Source organism: Pogona vitticeps, chromosome 3 (genome assembly GCF_051106095.1).
Source record: "Pogona vitticeps strain Pit_001003342236 chromosome 3, PviZW2.1, whole genome shotgun sequence".
NCBI lineage: Eukaryota > Metazoa > Chordata > Lepidosauria > Squamata > Agamidae > Pogona > Pogona vitticeps.
In genome coordinates, this window is record NC_135785.1 from 211,447,555 (window position 1) to 211,462,965 (window position 15,411).

The 15,411-nt window shown below is 40.7% G+C and overlaps 1 protein-coding gene across 12 annotated transcripts in view; it reads right to left on the bottom strand.

Annotated features, from left to right (window-relative positions):
• Positions 1-15,411, bottom strand: part of USP25 (ubiquitin specific peptidase 25) — a 412,805-nt gene that overhangs the window by 277,996 nt on the left and 119,398 nt on the right. For all 12 annotated transcript variants that reach the window (XM_078388974.1, XM_020785423.3, XM_078388967.1 and 9 more), the window contains one exon: positions 7,702-7,997. The gene's annotated coding sequence lies outside the window, so the exon portion shown is untranslated. The remainder of the gene's footprint in view (positions 1-7,701; positions 7,998-15,411) is intronic.

The following is a 15,411-nucleotide window of genomic DNA, read 5'->3' on the forward strand; positions in this document are numbered from 1 at the left end:
TTCATATGCCTTGGTGGAACAAAAAGACCAAGCTGGCAGCTGGGTCCAAGAGTAAGCAGCACATACAAGAAGGGAGAACTGTTGTAAGCCGCCTAGAGTGGTCAAAATGACCAGATAGGCAGGGTATACATAGAATAAATAAAATAAAATAAATAAACTGGCACATCTCAAAAAAAACGGTAAATAAAAATGTCCCTTTCAAAGTTAGTTATTTAACTATGTTTATTCCCAACCTTTTAGAGCAAGTTCTCATGAAGTGTTATACAAAAAAATGCTTTTAAAGCAGTTGACATACAAAGTAACAGAAAAGGCATCAGTAAAATGATATGCAAGGCATGTCTCCCCCAAAATTTAAACTTTAAAGAATGGGAGATGTTTAAAGACAGGAGATCAAGCAGAGTTCCTGCAAGAGAGAATTTCTGAAGCCTGAAGCCCACACTGAAAAGGCCTGTCTATGGTAACCCCAACCCAACTTTCTCAATGTTAATTGTGGCCCTGAGCGCAGATACATTGAATCTCTTAGCAGTGGCGAATTCACATGTGTGCCAGTTGCCCTTCCAATAATCAATTCCCAAACTATTCGGTGTTTTAAAAGTTAGCACCATCACTCCTCACAAGCACTTTGGTGGGAAAGCTTTTGCCACCCGAAGTTTCCAGACTTTTTTATGGTCATAGATGGAGAGCACTGTTGTAGTCTAGTCAAGATGTAACCAGTATAAGACCAGAACTGCTTTTTTCAGTTAGGTTTCAGTTATCAGTTTAATCTGATAAAGGCCTTCCTAGCCATCATTTATCATTCCTGTGATTAAACAGATATATTAAGTCACTGACATAAATTATTAGGGAATTTGGAATTGAGTATTTATTTATTAGACCTTCTGATTTTAAAAAAGGACTTTAAAAATACACTGTATATCAACCAGAAACCTTATGGGTCAATTATGCTGATATAAGTACAGTGGCATATGTTTACAGTGATGAATTGCCACCAGCTAACCAGTTGCCATTTAATCTCTTCTCACACTCCAGTTGCACAATTTTGGTGCACATTGAGAGTTACAAGTGGCAAGTTATTCAACATCAACAGTCGGCACTGCAATTTATGCTACTGGACTTACTGGCATAGCTAACTAATGGGATTTTGGCATCTTTAGCAATGTAGAAATGGGTTTGGAAACATAACCTTCAATTACTCTGTGTCACAAAGTTAGGGAGAGGTCTTACAAATTACAGTGCGGGTGGTATTTGACTCCACAAGGATTGAATATAGTGTATCCAAGAATTATTGAGAATTGCTAGAGACACGGGGTACTAGGTCAAGATGTTTATACGTAATGCATTCTGGTCTTGCCTATTACTTAGAAAATTTTAGACTTCTGTTTTGTAGGAAACCTAAATCTTCAATTTGATCCACTAATGGTATTATTTTTGCTATGTAAAAGGACTAGTGGAATATGAAGATGTAGAATTAAATGCATGCTTATTAATAGCAGAGTGAAGAAACATTTCTCTTGGTTGGAAAAGTTTTTTCTCCAAAAATTAGACTTTTGAATGACTGCACTTGATATAAGACATAGCATATATGGCAACATTGACTAATTTAATTAGAGTTCAGGAAGACAGACAATAAGATACCCTTGTTGTTCTTAGTTTATACTCTGTTGGAATGATAAATTCAACATTAAAATTATTGCTATCAGTTTTTGACCCTAATATGGTAGATTTGGATATTCAGAAAAGAACAATAAATCAGGTACTGTATGTTCTTACACAGGACATAAAGCTCCTGTGTAACTCCATCAAAGTGTTACTTGAAACCTGTCAGCTATGTGTGTTTGCTTACCTTCATTTTCCCATCATATCCCCTGTCATTTTTTCTGTGAGATTTTATATTCAATTTTTTTTAATTTCAATTGTTGTTTTTAAATTGTAAGCTAATTGTTTTAGATCCTTTTCACTTTGTATCGTGGTCTGTCAATGAGAGGTGTGCAGGATTGTGTTTTGAGGTTACAACTCCCAGATTTACCCAAGCAATATGTCAAAAACATGTACTGTAGTCTGAAGACACAAATATACCTATGATACAAATGTTGTAAATAAAATAATAACGATGTGAATAAAAGAAGGGAAATTCAGCCACTGAAGTCACTTGCACCTGAGGAGATAACACAGGATCCAGAAGTACTCCTGCATCCCTCTATAAGAAGCATAATTCTGTCCAAAACAGAGGTAACCTCCATCTAGCTCAGCAGTTTTCCCAACTAACCATTCTTTGGATTTATCTAGAACAAGTTTCTATTCATTTGCCACCAGTAGTACCCACAGGCACTTAAGTTCACTGCCTCCATAGGTTTACTTTATGAAGTACAGCCTGGAGTTCCTCATAGATTGAGGAGGCATCTCAGCCAACATTGTAAGAGAAGGGCTGCTAAGACCACCATAAGAAAACTGATATTAGGGACTTCCAGCTTGACGTCGCGACGAGACAGCAGCAGGAGGACAGAGCTCTGTCCCCCGGGCTGAATTCTGACCTTGTTTGGGACACCATAGGGTGTCGGAACCACCCTGGAGGGGTGGTGAACTGTGGGGGAAGCCTGTTGATCATGGGGGGGGCGGAGGCCACACCCATTCGATCCAGGAAACTCCCTAATCAGCCAACGGGCAGAAACAAGCAGCTTAAGGGCTCACTTGCAAGTCGTCGGCAGCCGGCTAAGAGAAGCAACGATCAGCATTTGGCATCGCTGTTTACCATCGGGTGAGATTTTTGTAACTAATTGCTTATGTACCCCTGGAGGAAACAATTCCTATATATGGAAAAAAAGAATTGCTATCTATCTCAGAAACTATAAAGCGGCAAAAAATCTGGTGAGAGGGATAGTTGATGGAAAGGAAATAACTTTTAAAAATATACTTCAAGAATATTACAGTTTGGCGTTGTGAAGCTTGAGAAACTTTCCTGTGAGTTATACTTGATAAATCTGGACTCTGTTTTGACTACCTGAAGTCACTTGGCATGGAGCCTAGGAGGGGTGACTTTGAGCACTCTGCTGTTATTTCTTTTTGACTTTCTTTGTGCCTGGCTGTAAAATTAACCCTAAAGTGGACCTTTAAGGCCATCAGGCCATGGATACAAATATTGCACCCTACCCTGGTATTTTGAGGGTTCAAATTTGGTTCAGGCCTATTTAGCCAAAGCGAACTTTTTGAAATGACTCTGGAAACTTGAATGTCTGTTTATAAGCATTTGGGCAGCTGAAACAGAATGGCACAACAAGGACAATTTTGGAATGAAATAAAATCTACCCTTCAAACAATACTAGAAATAGTGAGATCTCATTATCAAGAGACAAAACTATCCAATCAACATCAGAAGAACTATAGTCCACAAGCAACAGGGAACAACAAAGAAGGAAATGAGAGTATCTCAGATGATATATGCCAATCAAAACAGGAGCTGGAGAAAGTTAATCTAAGAGAAACGTCAGTCTTGGACCAGAGGAGAGTACTAAGGGAAGACAAAGGGGAAAAAAACAGCAAAATTAACCAAAAAAAAGCCTGGAAGACCCATTGAAGATAGAACAAGTACATAAAGAGTTAGTGGACATAAATTAGATGTACAAAATGGTTTCAGAGGACATGAAAGATGGCAGGATGCTTAGAGACACAGAAATATTAAATGAGAAAATTAGAGAGGGAATTACCTAGAAAGATGAAAAAAGGGAAAACAAGGAAGGGCCCCTTAATATTGAAAACATGTATATATTTAACATCTGGAACTGTAAAAGGGTATATTCTGCATATTAAAAAGGAGAATTAAATTGAAATAAGGGAGCCCTAATCAGGGTAAAGATGTAATATGGTGGTTTTTTATTTTAGGTAAACTAAACTAGATATAAAGCTGGGTCATGGATCTGGAACCACTTTCAATAAGAATATTATTAGAAGACCTTGAGAATATTATATAATATGAGAGTAATATTATGATAGTAGTCATATTATATACTAAAATTTGTATATGAATGGTTTGAATGTTTGAAAGATGTTTGGAATTTGGGGGGATAACTGGGAAGACACTGAGAAGTAAAAAACAAATAATTGTAAGCAAAGCATGTAACACGATGTTTGACAAGCACAAAATAATGTAGATAGATTGAAAAACTAATAAAAATTTAAAAAGAAAAGAAAACTGATATCATGTGTATGCAGATGATATACTCCTCAGTATAAAACTCTAGATGAACTCCCTCTGAGCGGTTCCATGTAGATGTTAGGAAGCATGAGATTCATGTTGAAATCCTGAAGTACCCCAAAGGCCAAACGTCACGGGGTAGAACAGTAGTCTAATGACACTACCTTCTGACCCACCTTTCTGTAACATACTACTGAGACTGTTGCAGGGCAACAGTCCAGAAGAATACTGTGATTAATAATAAAAAAGCTGAGAAGAAATCAAGGAGAATCAGCAGGATTGAACTCCTGCTTTTAAACTCCCAGAAAACGTCATCTGCCAGGGCAACCATGGCCATTTCCTCTCACAACTAGACCAAAAGCTTCAGTGGAATGTATCCAAAAGATCAGTGTCATTCAGAAGTGTCAACAGGTGAAGCATCACTAACCTGCTAAGCACTTTGCCAAAGAATGTCAGGTTCTACACCAGACAGTAACTATCAAACAAATTTAGAAATACCTTATCACATATGCTTTACAGTATCCTTCAGAAAAAGGGCAGATGTTGTTATTCCCGTTGCCCTCTCTCTTACATTAGAAAAGTGAGAGAGGTAGGAAGGATCTGATGACCTGTCCTCCCTCAGAGCAGAGTCAGTATGTGCCAGGAGAGAGAGAGTGAGAGACAGAGAGAGCAAGAGAGATTTCTTATTCAAGTCAACATTAAGTCACTAAAAATTAGAATGCACAAATGGAAAATAATGCATCTAGATTGGGCTGGCGTTTTCAAGACAGCTTAATTGCTATAGAGTAGACATTGCTGAAAAGATAATACAGAGTATTTACAATCAGTATTGCATTTGCCTTTGATGAAAAAAACACAACATTTTCTAGAACACAAAACAGCAAGCTGAAAACATTTTGACAATGAAAGCTGTGGAAACAATCATGGTTTTAATATGGGAATTATTTTCTCCATCCTATATTTAAGCAGTTAAGGGAATGATGGGGAGGGAAAAACAAGGCCAGATTTTCTTAGATTAAATATTAATACCTTGGAGGTCTGTTTTACTATTCAAACAGCACTGTCCCAGTATTACATATTTTGGCTATGTAGCTAATAAACAGAACAGTTCAGACCAGAGTTTTGAACAATCCAGTTAAACTTCCTGGAAACGAAATGGGCTAACAGAAGGCTTGAGGGTCATAACTAAATCATCTACATTTCTTTAATAGTTAAGAATTCCAGTTTAATATAATTTTCACCCTTTAAACTGTAATTTTTAAAACATTCCATGTTATGTTCCTTCATTTCCTTCCTCCTAATTCATTTTGGGGAATATCAAACTAAATGGCCTAAGTTTGCCACCAGTGCTTCTCAACTTCTGAAATTTACTCTTAACTCCCAATGGACAACATTCCACAGGCATATTATCTGGAAAATCTCTCTGTCAAGTAGAAAACACTTTGCATGTCAAAAATTAGATATTAATATTTGGTATATGCACCATCCTAAGGATAAAATGCTGAAAGTGAGGGCCAAGGAACACCCTCCACTTTAAAAAAAAATTTTTTCCCAATCCCTTCACCATCATTATCCATACTTTTCATACTTTTTCCTGGATTTCATCACATGGCACACCCAATCCACTTTTTGACAAATTCCTTATCCTTTTTCTATTTGCAAGCATTCAAGTTTCCAAGAAAGCCTAATTTATAATAAGGAGGAGATTGCAGATTTCTGGCACATGGTGCTGTGCAGATGTTATTCCTTAAGGAAGACTATCTTGATTGCCTGCGTGAATAATGGCTCAGAGCTGGCACAGCGCCAAGAGTTCTCTCATAGCTGAATGTATAAAACTACTCTCCTACTGAAAGAAGGCCCCCAGTAGGATAATATATTATTACGCATGATTCAAATTACAGGATCTGCAGCAGGGGAGCTAGTGACTGAATAAGGACAGGCATACACAGAATACTGATGATGGCATGATGGAATCCATCAGGCATTGAAAGAGCCATCATTTCAGCATTTAAATCTTCTGCATTATTTCCAGTGACTACATAGGCGATTATTGCTGACAAATATCATAAATTAATTTCGACTATTTGCAATTTTTAAAAAGAGGTCTTAAAGCCTGTTGCTTACAATACATATTTTTAAATGTTCAAATAAAGGTATGCCTCCTATTGAGCATTTGAAGCCCATGAACTATAATTTAATAAGACAATATTGAATTCGCCTCCCATCTGATCTTGTTCCAGATATTAGGGTACTGTAGAACAAAAGTTGCTTCATTCAATTACGTGGTCTGAAATCTCTACATTCCACAACATGCCGGGTTGTTTTTAAGTCACTTACACAACAAATTACTTTATCCACAAAGACCTAAGCCCACATGTTTGACACATTGTTGGCTGGCTAAGCATTTTCCTCTTATAAAGAAGCACTGTTTGTGAACAACGCATAAAAAAGGGAGGAGGAAAGAAAGAAAGAAAGAAAGAAAGAAAGAAAGAAAGAAAGAAAGAAAGAAAGAAAGAAAGAAAGAAAGAAAGAAGTGAGGTATTTAGGACCATTCTTCACTTGGTATTTTTTAAAAAACAAAACAAAAAAAAACAGAAGTCTCATCCAGGGAAAATAGCTATTATTTGGAGGATTAATATGCAAGTGTTAAACCCCTCAAAACTATAACCAACTATACAGAGCCTATCTATGGCTTTGCTCAAAATAGCCTCCAGCCAGCTCATTCTCCCTGTCCCTCTCGCTCTCATGCCAACTTCTTTTCACACAGCCTCTCGTATTCAGTTATTCTGGCAAAAGGGATGCTAATCAGGTGCATTGTGTGGGGGGTAGGAGGAGTGGGAATAAAATTTGCTCAGAAATGACCTCAATCCTATTCATTAATAAAATGACATCTTGGCTGAAAAGTGACTCGAGGGGTAAAAAAAAGAAAAGAAAAAGAAAAATATAGCACAGCACTGGTTTCAGATGTGACAGATGCTTGTAAGAGAAAGCAGAGCATGTTTAAAGAGGTTTTGCAGCACGCTAAGTCTGGAAGCATTCAGAGAAATGCTGAAGTGCAGAGGGCTCTGAGGATGCAGAGATCTTATGCCGCAGCATCCTCTTTACCTTACATTACCTTCCAAAGCCTTGCGAGAGTGTTACCATGCAAGAAGCTGAACAGGGATAGGGGGATGGGTAGTGAGATGCACAAAAGACAACACATTTTTTAAAAAAATTTGATGCCTCTTTAATTGTACGTGAAGGAAATATAGTTTAAAAGCTTCCTAAGGGGGAAAAATGGAAATAACGCCCACAATTATCAACATCTCCCTCCTCCTCCTTAGAAAACATAAGAGTTTTAGGAAAAAAAGCCCATAGCATCAGGAAAAATGAAGCCACCATTTTGCATACTGATTCAAATTATGCTGGTAGAATAATTAATTGAGCGATCTAATCTCAGGGGAGGGGAACAAGGGAAAAAAAGGATACATTAAATAAAGTTCATTACTGCATGATGTAAATGAGTTTCTCACCAATGATGTCACTGATTGGCTGAGCTGTGGAGCTGGTTTCGAACAGTGCAGTATGGCCGGATTGGCTGCTTAGCTCTTCTGGTTACTGCCTGCTTGGACAGCGCTTGAACCAGACACTTTTCTGCCTCTCCTGTTGTCGTATGAAGCAAATCTTGTTCAGCCCAGCTGTGTCTCCATAGTAGTGGCACCCTAAGAGATTCTCCCTCCTGCTTCCCACAGCTCATCTGTAAGGCGGTCGCTGCTGTGAAATACCAGCCTTTGGCACAGAGCCCAGACTACGTTGTTGTTAGATCCAACTATAACACAGAAAAGACATTTTTTAAAAAAAAAAAATAGCAGTTCTTTCACCAAATTACTTCCTAAGGAGGATTAATAAGCTCCCGATCGCAGCTGGTTTTGTGTACTTTGACATGATGTCATTCGCAAACTTTAAAAAAAAATACACAAGATGACCTACAGTAAAGGAGAGCAACATTAGCTTGCTTAGAAGCAAAGGCTGTCAGAAAAAGCAAGCATACAAGATGCTTCTTTGTTTACCTTGATTACAAAATTCTTCATTTCGCTCTACAGACTGTGACTGATTGCTTGGCACATACCCAGTCCTTTTGATTATTACTTTTTAAAATGTTTAGATGTACATAAAAAGAAGATGGCAACATGCCTGGGTTGCTTTGTTTCTTCTGTTTGAATCCATGTAATTTTTCTATGTAAGACAAGGGATCGCAATTAGTATTCTGTTTAAATATGTAAACTCAAGCAGGGCCATAATACCCATGCTTCCCTCCCCCTATTAAAAAAGCCCTGCACATCAAAAGAAAGAAAGGGGGGAGAGCCCTGTGCAGCGTTTACAGCTCAACTGTCTGACTCTCTGGGAAGCAGGAAAAGAAAAAGAAAAAAAAGAATGCAGTGATATCAACTTTGCCAGACAATGGAGCACCTACAGGCTTTCCCCTAGACAAGTCTTTTATAACCAGTCAGTATTAAGTGCTGCAGACAGCAGCCAATCAGTGATCTCCTTTCTACAGCATTGACACAATAGGTGCAACTGGCCACACTGTCCTCCTAGCTCCTGACAGCAGTTCAGGTTCATTTACTGTGCGACTAGAATATGTGTCCGCCGTTCATATTTCAATCCCAAAAAGCTATCAGCAGCGGCACATCTCCCCCCCCCCCCACATTTTGTTTTTTACTGTAATAATTACATCAGCTTAATTACAGCGGATGAGCTGCAGGACCACCATTCAGAAAACTGCACATTGAAGTTGCACCACATAAATGCGCATGAATATGCTTGGTTATTTACATAATAAAATGCATCAATTGATCATGCTTTCCCACCCGCTCACCCACCCTCTGTCTAGCAGGGCTCCCTCCTCCTTCCCAGCTACCACCAGCCTTTAGTTCTATGAATTATGAACATACAGGGGAAATACGTAAATAAAAAGGTGTCCAAACCTTTTTATGTACATATTTTGCCCACCTTTCTCCTTTATTTCTTATCTTCTCCCATCTCCTGGGAAACCAGAAGCCAAATTGGTTTCAGGTTAGGGCAGGCAGGGCAGAACCAAAACATTTCACCTGCTCCTAAGCAAGACATTGGAAACATGTCCATACTGGCACCATTATAGACCCACAAAGGGGCAATGATCCTCAGATGCACATATATAGGCTCCCTCCATGTTTAAAGATCTCTAATGAACAGTGCCTCCTATAGCAGTCCATGAAAGCACTTAGCTGGCAAAAGGATTAGATCACCACTTTTCACATGTATTAGTTCAATATAATTGGCCACGTTTGGGCCTTTTGGGGAGGGGAGAGGGCAAGAGCTATCATGCTAATTTTTGTGGTTTTACATATTTCATGGGATCTACATATTCATGAAGAGAATAGCTGTTCTGATCACCGACAGAGCAGAATAAAAGGCCAAGGCATGACTCTGTACCATGCAGATTGCTTGCTTCCACAAACACAGACACATACGCACACACACACACACACACACACACACACACAAAAGATCTGAGAGAAAATGGTAACAAGGAAAGAAGTCATCTGGCTTTTATTTCAGGCATCAAGATATCTCTGGTGTACCAGTCTGTGTAAATCTACATCACCTAGCCCAAAGGTATATTTATATTATTAATTACCTTTGTCTGATAATTTTCTCCACATTAAACAATCCTCCATCCACCTCAGTTTTTTTAGTGATATGCAGAAAATGATCACAGCAGATGGACTTTTTTTTTTTTTTTGCTTTCCTATGTCTCATACAATAAACCATTTTAGAACTAAATTGTACTGTGACTTATGTAAAACTTACACTTCGGATTAATCCTACAGTACAGCTTGTCATAAACTTACTTAAGTGTACATGTTTCCTATAGCTATAAATTCAGGTTTTTAAAAAAGGATTTGAAGTATATTTTGTCAATGCATCAAGATGGCCAATTCAGCTCCTGTGGAAATATTTTTGCCACTGATTTTGGTGTAGGGTTTGCAATAAAATATGTGTTCCAGGGCAGACAGTTCTAAACAATTAAAAGTATAAAAGAGTATTCCATATGTATTTATTTACATGTTGTGTTTATCTGTTGTTTCACTTATTTATTATTAGCATCATCAAGCAATCAAAAGTACTGCCAGTGATAATTTTAATTTTGTCAAGTTTATTGTATAATGGAATAAATATTGCACATGGAATTTTAACTAATGATAAATTTTAAAGGGAGGACTAAACAAATGCTTAAGTTTGTGAACATTATCTAAATATAGTTTGGACTTTTAAAAAAAAGAAGTGCAGATAATTTACAAAAATAGAATCTTCCTTGAGGCTATTCAGTATTAAGCTGGGCAAAGTATTTGATGCCAGCCTTTTGGGTTTTTTTCTTTCTCTTTTTATTCCAGCAAGTCATGCAATGAAGTAGGGAAAAATATGAAGGTATTGTTCCCATTGGAGGCCTAAACACAGGAATGTGCCAAATTCTATAGTTTTTATTTGGCTATGCCTTACAGGTAGCCAAGGATGTTCCTTTTTTTCTTTCCCTTTTTTCCATGATAAAAACACTGGCACCACTTTCAGCGGCAGTAGAGCAGCTTCAACGATACCCATCTTCATTTCTGCAGGAATGCCATAGTGTACGTCATGACTTAGCTTTATACCCACTGGAGCGTTCTGCTGAAAATGAAGAGAGACTGCAGCAAGACAGCCTCATTCCCATTGGAAGCAGTGGACCTGGTTTTTGTGTTAGAAAAGCAACACTCAACTACCTTGTTTAAATAAGCTACAAACACACTTTCGCAGGCAAGTTGCTCCACAGACCAGTTATCTGGAAGTTGAGTTGTGTAACTCAGTGGTTCTTAACCTTTTTGAAAGAAACTCAGGGAGGGGGCAATGATAAATTCCTCAATGGCCTGGGTCTCCCTTCTTTCCACCTTTGCCGACCCCCGCCACTGCACATTCAGAGACTAAATGGCGGCTTCTGCTTGCCTTTTGGGGCAGCTACGGAGCCGCCAGCACCTGATGGGGAGAATGGCCAGCACTTAGGCCATGGCAGTGGAGAGAGGGGTAGTGGTGGGAAGGATGGTGGCTCTCCTTTTGGGGGCTAGGCTTTCCCTGAACAGCACCATCGGGAGGGAAGAAAAAAATGGGAGAGACACACAAAGCCGGGGTGAGGGAAGGGAAGGTGAACCGTGGCTGGCCGCCTTGCCCCTCCACCCGGGGGGGTTCAACCCCACCTCAGGATAGGGAGTCTGCCGTGACTAAGCAAAGGCCAGGCATGGGCCGAGAAGGGAAGGAGGGAGGCCATCTTGGTTGGCCAACTCCCACCCTCACCCACCTTGCGTATTTGGATCCCGGGGTCGGTGTCTCAGGGAGGGAGGTGGGTGTCCCACCGTGAGGAACGCTTTTCCATCCCCACCAGCCTTTAGATCATCCCACACCGACGCACCCATGAGGAGGGCGAGGCTGTGCCCTCGGTGAAGGCATGGGGGGGCGATGGGTCCCATCTCTCCCCAAAGAGGGAGGCCTTGTCAAAGTCAGCCCTTTGTGGGGCTGGATGTTCAGAAGAGGCAGTGGAGCGGGATGGTGGGGCTGGGTTCCCCTTGGTCTCGTTGTGGGGATATCGCTATGTGATCTGCCAGATGCTGGGGATGGGAGCCCGGGCCTCAAAAAAGTACCTTTTCTGATTCCTGCCCACCATCCAATACACAACCAGATGCACAATGGCTCACCCAAGTTCCAGGCCAGCACCTGCAGCTCCAATGCCGCCCTGGTGCTGAGGATGCCGCTGAGTGGGTTGAGGTGGGAAAGTTTGCCGTGTGCCTACAAGGGGTCCAGGGTGTAGCGGACCTGGGCACTGAGGGAGGCATCTGAAGTGCTGAGGCAGAGCATGATGGTTCTGGGTGAGGCCGCCTCGGAAACAGCGGCTTGGTAGCGAGGCTGCGCGAACACGGGTGCCTGGTTGTTCAGGTCAGCTATGTGGAGGACCAGAGCGCACTGTGAGGAAAGGGGCGGCTCGCCTGAGTCGACGGCCACCAATCAGAGCTTGTAGACCATGTGGCACTCCCAGTCCATCGTCCCCTCGATGCACAGGAATGAGACACCGCTGTCGCCACCCAAGGGTCACAGCAAGAAGGTGCCCGCGCCACCCTGGAGGCTCAGCACCACGCCGCCAGCCTTTCCCTCCATCCCCTCCTTGTACGGGTCTGAGACGGACACGTAGGCCACATAGTCCCCTGGCGGCGTGGCGGCAACGTTCCATCGCCCCCCATCATCCCCTTCTGTTCCTTCGCCCTCGCATTGCCTCTTTCGGTTCCATCACCCCCCTGAAAAATGAAATCACCCCCTGGGGGGCCATATCACCCAGGTTAAGAACCACTGGTGTAACTGAAGAAGCTGCTTGGATGAGTAGCAAAACGTTTCAACCTTGAAAGAGTGAAGTCCAGTTGCTATGACTCAACTTCCAGATGACTACACCTGGATGACTGAGAATCTTCACACACAGACCAGGTTGTTTCAATGGACTCCTACTGTTGATATCCAATCAAAGCCACCGAAAAGCATGAGTAACATTGCTTAGGCGCTGAAGAGAACATAGATGGGTTGCATAAGAACTTTATGTCAGATCATTTTTTTACCCATATTTGCAAGATTATGCAAATTTCTTCATGTTCTGAATGGAATGAACATGATACTTTAAAAACAACCTTGAGTATAGGAAAATCTGAAATAATACATAACTAATCAATCCAACATAGCGCTCTGAGTTTGCAGAAGTCTGTGTTTAGATCTGCGTATATCCAACCATATTCCTCCTGCATTTTTACCCATATTTCATATACATCCATAGTTTTAAATTGTGCAATGCTCTGATGTGAATAAAGAAAGTTGGTTACAACTTTTGTTTTCTGAGAGATTTCCTATACCTTCATGGAAGGCTAGTACAACTACAGGCTATTCAGTGTATGTGGTGCATAGGAGATAAAATTTTGGGCAGGGAAAATAAACGTAAAATGTTTTCCCTATCTCTGTTTTAAGGAATAGATATTTAACCTACATTTCCCTCCAGTATCCTATCAAATGTATTCTAAGAAATGAGTTATTTGATTCCTGGAAACATTGCATATTTCCCTTCCATCATGTACACATATAGAACTTAATCTCAGGTCCTATTAATGACCATGAAATGTTTCCATTTATTTCAATGAAGGGAGTTAATCATTCATGCAACCACTGCCAGATGCATAAATGAAAAGAGTCCTTAGAAATGCACAGGAGCAATCACTCTAAAGATACATCCAAGGTGAAGTGACTGCTTGACTATGCATTAGCTGACAAACAGTATTCCAGATACAACTTTAAAAGGTAACAAATAAATGTATATATAATTTAATCCTCAATTTTCCAGTTGCCCTTCCCATTGTTCTCAATCAATGTTGCACTGGGAGCTGCCATGCAACTTCATCTCCCATCCTTTTCATACCTATTATGTTGTGTGCAAGCTTAGAGTGGGTTCTCGGCCCTTTGGTGCTTGTTTGGGGGATTCCCCAGGGAGACTGTTCCTTCCTACTGCAAATAATGTTCCAACAGTTTGTAAATTTCATGAGCAGCCTGGTGGACCATGCCTAATAGCCCCAAATTCAAAATGGTTATTTATTTATTTTTATTTTTTATTTATTTATTTTATTAGATTTTTACCCCGCCCATCTAGACAATGTCTATTCGGGGCGGCTTACATAGATGAAAACACATTAATATAACGTATATAAAATACAATTATAAGAATTAATAGGCCATTTCTGCTCTGCTGATGTGGTGATCTGCACATCCATCTGGTTCCCTTCCATCTGATGCCCATCAGTTGGGGTAGGGTGGGTGTGCGATTTTGGAGTGATGGAAATCACTGATGGTGTCCCAAGAAATGAGCAATGAATGGTTTCCTTCAGAATCAGCACAAAAGAGCAGAAGTGACTTTGTTGAACAGACATCTCAAAGGAGACCAGAGTGTGTCTCCACTAGAAATGTCTTCTCCTCAATTGACACTCACCCCCTCCCGGTAGCACCTCCCACAGCAGGGGCAGTAGAGCTAGGTGGCTCACCTTGGACCCAGGCTGGCCGTGGCTTTCCTCCCCATTTCTCCCTTCTCTTCCCAGCTAGGAATTTACCCTCAAAAACACATTGTGTGACTACTTCCTCCTCCAAATCTTGTTTTGCATCACAGCCCTCCAAAGTTATCGCATCTATTTTTCCAGCTCATTATAACTTATTTTCTTAATGGATCAACCATAGGGATGAGATAACAACCATCAGATCATAAAAAGAATGTGACCATGATTCAATGTAGCTAATCAAGCTAGGTTACACAATAAGATCCCAGAGCTGATTGGAGTATAGGTTCAGGCTGTGCAACCAATGTGGCTGAATCCCAAACCAAATCAGGTTAATTTGGATCATTACAGATCAGGCCCAAATTAATAACTTGGTAACTGATTGTCTCAGAATTGTTTCAGACATTAAAACAGGTAAAAAAACTGGAAAGTATGAGATACAGTGATGCCTCGACTTACGAACATCCCTACTTATGACCATTTCGAGTTACGACCAGCTCTGGTCACAAAATTTTGCTTCTACTTGTGACTGGAGCTTCCACTTACGAACAGAAAAAGGCAGGGGGAAAAGGCGGGAAATTCAAATTTCTAACTGTAGGTGGCAATGAGGCTGCTTCTTTGTAGCTCTTTCACCCTGATGCTTAGAGTGAGTGCGATCGAAGGAGGCTTGGGACCGCCTGGCTTCTGCTTTGGAGTGAATGTGTGTGTGTTCGCAGGGAGGCTTTAGGCTACCTGGTAGGGTAAGGTTCTGTTTTCTGCTTTTAAAAAACTGTTCTGGCCATTTTTGCAGCGTAGTTTCGGGCTGGGGAGGGCTATGTTTCTGTGCTGTTATGGTTCTTGGGGGGGGTTCCCCCATTTCCGATGGGTCTTGGGGGGTTTGGTTGCTTTTTTAGTTCCCCTCCCCCCGTTTCCGATCTTGCACGATCTGCTTGATTCCTTTTTGCTTTGCCTTGTTTGCATTTGCAATGGGTCTTGCACAGTTGATTGGTTTTTGATTTGTTTTCTTTGCATTAGGTCTTCCACACTTGATTGCTTTTTGCTTTCTCTTGTTTGCATTTGCAATGGGTCTTGCACGGTTAATTGCTTTTCTCCCACCCACCCCCC